Genomic DNA, 6,000 nt, shown 5'->3' with positions numbered 1-6,000 from the left:
CACTCCATTTATGTATGATTTATCAAAATGTATAAATGCATTCTACTGCCACGTACAACTAATTAGAACAAATTAAAAATATTTAAAAGAACCTGCAGTATAAATGATCTTCTGCAGAGAAAGGTAGAGTGGGATAGGAGTTCCTCATCAATATTGGCTCCAGGAATGTCCTCAGGGGACATATTCATAAGCAGAGGGTAGAAATACAGTCCTGAAAGTAAATATAAATAGGAACATTTCAACCATAGCAGTTGTGTTCATTTGTGTGAGGAGAAATCATGTTACTTATTTTTCTTGGTAGTCACATCCACCACATGGAACCAGGAAACAATACAAGGGTTTCAGAATTTCTTCTGCTGGGATTTTCAGAGGACCCAGAACTGCACCCTTCATCTTTGAGCTTTTCCTGTCTATGTACCTGGTCACTGTGCTGGGGAACCTGCTCATCATCCTGGCCACCATCTCAGACTCCCACCTGCACACATCCATGTACTTCTTCCTCTCCAACCTGTCCTTTGTGGATAACTGCTTCACCTCCACCACCATCCCATAGATGCTGGTGAACATCCAGACACAGAGCAAGGCCCTTACCTACACAGGCTGCAACACCCAGATGTGCTTTTTTTTGATTCTTGGAGAGTTGGACAACTTCCTCCTGGATGTGATGGCCTATGACAGGTATGTGGCCATTTGTCACCCCCTGCACTACACTGCCATCATGACTCCCCAGCTCTGTGGTTTGCTGGTTCTGGTGTGCTGGATCCTGAGTGTCCTGCATGCCCTGCTACAAAGCTTAATGGTGTTGCGACTGTCCTTCTGCACACACTTCAATATCCCCCACTTTTTCTGTGAACTCAACCAGGTGATCCAACTTGCCTATTCTGACACCTTCCTTAATGACGTGGTGATGCATTTTACTGTCCTGCTATTGGCTACTATTGCCCTCGCTGGTGTTCTTTTGTCCTACTCCAAGATAGTGACCTCCATCTGTGCAATCTCCATCAGCTCAGGGCAGGTACAAAGCCTTCTCCACCTGTGCTTCTCACCTCTCCGTGGTCTCCTTATTTTATTGCACAGGCCTAGGTGTGTACCACCGTTCTGCTGTGACCCCAAACTCACATTTGACTGCAACAGCCTCAGTGATGTACACTGTGGTCACCCCCATGCTGAACCCCTTCATCTACAGTCTGAGGAATAAGGACATAAAAAATTCCCTGAAAAGTCTCTTGGAGGGAATCTATAGAAGGGTCTCTTGCCCTGGGCTTCAGTGGTACCTGCCTTTGATTGCAGGAGCAAAGCCTCAGAACCAGAAGTTGTGATTCTTTGATTCAACTGTGATTGTGAAACAGCTTCCTTCTACTTATTTGCTGGAGTTTCCACAACTCTGATTTCAAACTCTTTATAAAATTATAATCAACTCTCTGACTAAGCTCCTGCCACCCTCCAAAATCCAACAATTTTTTGCTTGGTTGCTCTGATTTTCTGAAATCATTCCAAATGTCAGTCCAGAAATATTTAAAAATTCTCATTTCTCTCATGGGTTGGCAAAAAAATCTTCTAATCAATGTCTTACTACATGACATATTGTATTGATTAATGTTTCTTTTCCTTTATAGAAAACATAGTCAAGTCTCTACGGAAAACCTGCTCTTTACAACTGAGGTAATTCTTGCAACTTTTAGAAGAAGGTCATCTGAGGTCACAGTTTTGCATGATCGTTTGTCTATTGGTACTTGTGAAAGGAGGAACGGTGGAATGAAATTGATCAATTTATGCTATGTGCCTATATGAATAAACGACCATGAATTTCACCTTTATGTATATTATTAGACAACAATTAAAAACTATAAATAATAGGAGGGAAGGGAAATGGGAGAGAGAGGAGGGGAGGGATAAAGGAAAGTACCAGGGAATGTCGTGAGCAAATTCTATCTCATGCATGTGTTACTATCAGAATGAACCCTGACATTATGTACAACTGTTGTGCCCTAATAAAAATACTGTGAGAAAGGAAAAAATTCTTCTTGATAATTTCTACTTAATATTTCTACTTTAAAACAGATCACTGGGGTTTGGAAAAATTGTTTTAAGTCACCATATTCAAAAGTTCTATGGATTAGGATCTGAACTTTTTTCATAGACCATTATTCTGCCTACTGAAATGCCTTCTGCAGAATTTTACCAGTTGTCATTCAATCCCTTGTATAAAATTATTGGCTAGGCATGGTGGTGCACACCTCTCATTCCAGCTATCTGAATCTCAGGATGAAGTCAGAGGATGGCAATTTTCAGCCCAGGCAGGGAAAATTAGCAAGACCTTGGCTCAAAAATATTTATAAAAGGTCAGATCATGTGTCCTAGTGTTAGTCCAATTTGAATGCAATCCATAGACCACAAGAGAATAATAATATTAGGAAAGACCAAACAGAAATTTCTAGGGTGAGTGAATACACTTACTCTCAAAATCCAACTTCGGGAGGAGAGCACTTAAATCTACCTACACCTGACTCTCACAGAGCAGCACATCCTTGCTACTCGAAGCATGATACACAGACCAGGACCACCTTGATCATGTTAGGATGCAGAGTTCCTGGGAGTAGAGTCCACTTGCATTTGGACTTGCATCCCTGATGATTCTTCTGCATAATGCAATTGGTCTAGAATTGGTTTGGGTCACCTCCTCAGTGCTGACATTTGGGGGCAGGGATCTGTTTTGTGCAAAGTCGTTGATTGGCACTCCCTACAGAACTTGCCAAAGAAAAGTATATCTATTTGAGAACCACAGGCTTGGAGGTTGAGAAATGAAAATATCAAGCCAGAATTCAAATGAAGTTCCCATTACTACTTTTTCAAAAACCAGATGTGTCTTGATACAGGGTCTTCTTGAGTTCCTGAGGCTGGCCTAGAAATCATAATCTTCCTGCCTCAGGCTGTCAAGTGGTTGGGATTACAGGTGTGTGCCTCCATGTCTGTCCAATCTCTACTTGATGTCTAACATTTGTGAGCCCTGTTTCTGCAGTGGCAATGGAGTTCATAATCGTACTAATACATAAAATAGACTTCATAGAGTACACTTCACTAAAAGTGAGAGTGCCCAGCTCCTTTCAGGTGTTAAACTTAGGCTATGTTGCATAAAAAAAACCTCATCACCTTATCTTAGTAAATATTTCAAAATGAGAGATAATTGGGAGCACCTCACTAGTGTAAAAACTATAAATTTCTTGATATTGTTGGGATCATGAAGGTAAGAAGTGTAATACCCAAGGCTTTACACCAGGGATACACAATTGTCCCCATTGTTAAAGATGGCATGACTATTTTCTGGGGATATCAGGTGTTTTATCTCCAACATATATTAGTGCTCTCAATTCCATGAGCTCAAATATAGATGAGCTCATCTGGATCAGACTTAGAAAACACTTTCAGTCAAAGGAAGGATGAAGTGTAGGAGGCTGGACTTCTGGAAGGCAGTTGAATTCATGGAGGAACAATGAAGACTAGGTTTACTGGACTATACATGGGTCTTTTGGGAACAGAGGATCAGCAGGAAGAATTTCTTTCCTTTCCAGGCCAGTGTTGCTCAGGGGAACAAGAGGGAAATAAGCCTAATGAGAAGATATAGGGAGCTAAACTCTGTTCTGATGTGGTCCCTCAGTGCACAGCCTTGTGCTGGATGGGACATGGTGGTGTCCTTTGAGGTCTTCAGTCTACCTATGGACCTGACACTTGACTCTTTCCTGCTGTGTTTTCGGGGATAGAGCTTCAGTCACCATCAAGTCCACCCAGGCAGGACCTTGCATTTCCACAGAGGGACCTTCCTCTCAGTGCTGGTCTCCAGGTGAGTCTGAGAGCTCAGTGGACGTGTCAGGAGAGCATCAGAGAGAATGGAACCCAGGACTCTTTAGCTGAGGTCAGTGGAGAGCCAGGCCCACCTAGCACAGAGCAGGGCTTCTGTGGCTGCTCGCTGTCCTGATTGAGGATTTACTCACAAGGCTGCATTGATTCATCACACCTGACTGAGAAGTGAACATTGCACTGATTAACGCAGGGTTCACTGGTGAGCATGATATGGAGCTAACAGAGGCTGAATAGAAGATGGGAAGGAGGTGTACAGTGCTCTCAGAGAAAGAACAGAAGTCCAAGGAGGTTTGCAATTAAGGGAGTAGAGGAATAGGGATTAACTGTGGAGGGACAAGAAGTTAGAGAATTTTTAAATTGTATTTGTGCTCAAGAGGAGAAATAATTGATTATGTTTGTTTATTATTTACAACAATCCTAAGTAAGAATCTTGCAAATACTATGTTAGGATAATAGTTCATGGGACACACATTTTTAAAGTATTGTTTGTTCTATAATAATGCTGAAAAATATGATTTCACAGGTGAATAGAGTTATGCCTGGATCCTTACTGTGGAATGCTTTGCATACTGGTGAGACTGAATATGCCTGTGGCTTTTCCAGGTATTTTCTGGTGTGTTTCAAAGGAATGTGCTGGATTTTCCATGGCTTACTTGAGAGGAGTCCCTGCTGCACTGTTTTCCAATATAGTCTTCTTAAAACGTTTTTGGTGTTTTTTCCTTCCATAGACTGTCTGTTTTCACATATATAGAGGTGCTTTGGTTGGGAATGTGTGAACATTTGTGAATTTTGTAAATTCCAGTCTATGAATTGATTGTACCTGCACATTGCTTTTTCCGAAACTAATAGTGAATAATTTAGTATTGTTTGAGTTCTTGTTTTAAATTAAAAAGAGATAGTGAGCATTCTCCTGCATTTCTAGTGCTACATCACCTTAGAGACTCATTTCCAACTGCTTTTCAGAACTCTGCTATTGCTTACTCTTGTGTTTTTGGTCTTTTTCTACTCAGATGCATTGCTCAGAAAGTTTTCACATTTAGGCATCATTGAAAGGCATTCATACTTATTTCCCTTTCAATCCAAGTTCATTTTATCTTTGTTTAGCATATTTTAACATACACAATTTTGTATGGGAGATATCAAAATTTTACCTATTTTCACCATCCTGCTGTTTAGAGGACTGCCTTCATTTTGTCTTATTTGCAGGTGTTTGGCAATTGAGTCTCAAATTCATAACCTATGTTGATATCATTAGCTAATTCCTATTTCACATCATTCCATTGGATGTTTTAGACTTTTCACTCCATTTCATTTCAATCAATGCATGGTGAATGAATATATTAAAAAGTGACATGGAACGCTGTCAACATGTACAGAGGGCATTTTTAATAAAGAATAGGAAATTATTTAAGACCCAGTACAGTAGAATGTAAGCTGGTGGTCAGCAGAGGCTGGAAAGGGAGGGGAGGAGCCAGGGGGACTGGATAACCACTGCAACCCACAGTCACAGGGGAAGGTGCCCGTGTCCCGCCACACAGTGGGAAGTTTTCAGTGAAGCCATTCCTTATACAGTGTTATGTCCAAAAGTTTATAATCCTATGAAGCTAACATAATATTACTTCTAAAACACTAAAACACTATACTAGTTTTTTTTTTTTTTTTTACTCTTTCAAGGCACATTTAATTCAATATCAAGAGTGTAATACAAAAGGTCCAAATTCAACAAAGGAACACATTCCCCCATTACCACCAAGGACTATGTTGTTTTAACATGTGACTTTGAATGAGATGGGGTTTCATAAAGTTCACTACTGAAAAAAATAATGCGGTGAGTCTCATCACAGCCAATATCCTTATACAATCTAGTTGTGAAATGTGTGTTTACATTGCTTTAAACAGTTTAAACCTAAGTTCCGCACAGCACCTTCATGTTTGTACAGTCTTCAATTAAGATCAATTGCAGTGTTTGCAACCATTCAAAGAACAAACCATTGATGAAAACCATATTGAATTAAGGCTCCCTTATGTGATGTAGATCCCTAAGCTAATGGTTAAATACATGTACGACTTGTACTGACATCTATTTGACTTTCTCATGACTACTAAATGTTGGTTCTCAGCAAAAAAAAAAAAAAAGAAAAA

General features: G+C 40.2%; 1 pseudogene; it reads left to right on the top strand.

Annotated features, from left to right (window-relative positions):
* The first annotated feature begins 481 nt into the window (after positions 1–481).
* Positions 482–1,319, top strand: LOC124968119 (olfactory receptor 7A10-like; annotated as a pseudogene).
* The last annotated feature ends 4,681 nt before the right edge of the window (positions 1,320–6,000 follow it).

Source organism: Sciurus carolinensis, chromosome 17, assembly GCF_902686445.1.
Source record: "Sciurus carolinensis chromosome 17, mSciCar1.2, whole genome shotgun sequence".
In the NCBI taxonomy this organism is placed as follows: domain Eukaryota; kingdom Metazoa; phylum Chordata; class Mammalia; order Rodentia; family Sciuridae; genus Sciurus; species Sciurus carolinensis.
The sequence above is the reverse complement of the archived record's forward strand: the minus strand, read 5'-3'. Positions and strand labels throughout refer to the sequence as shown.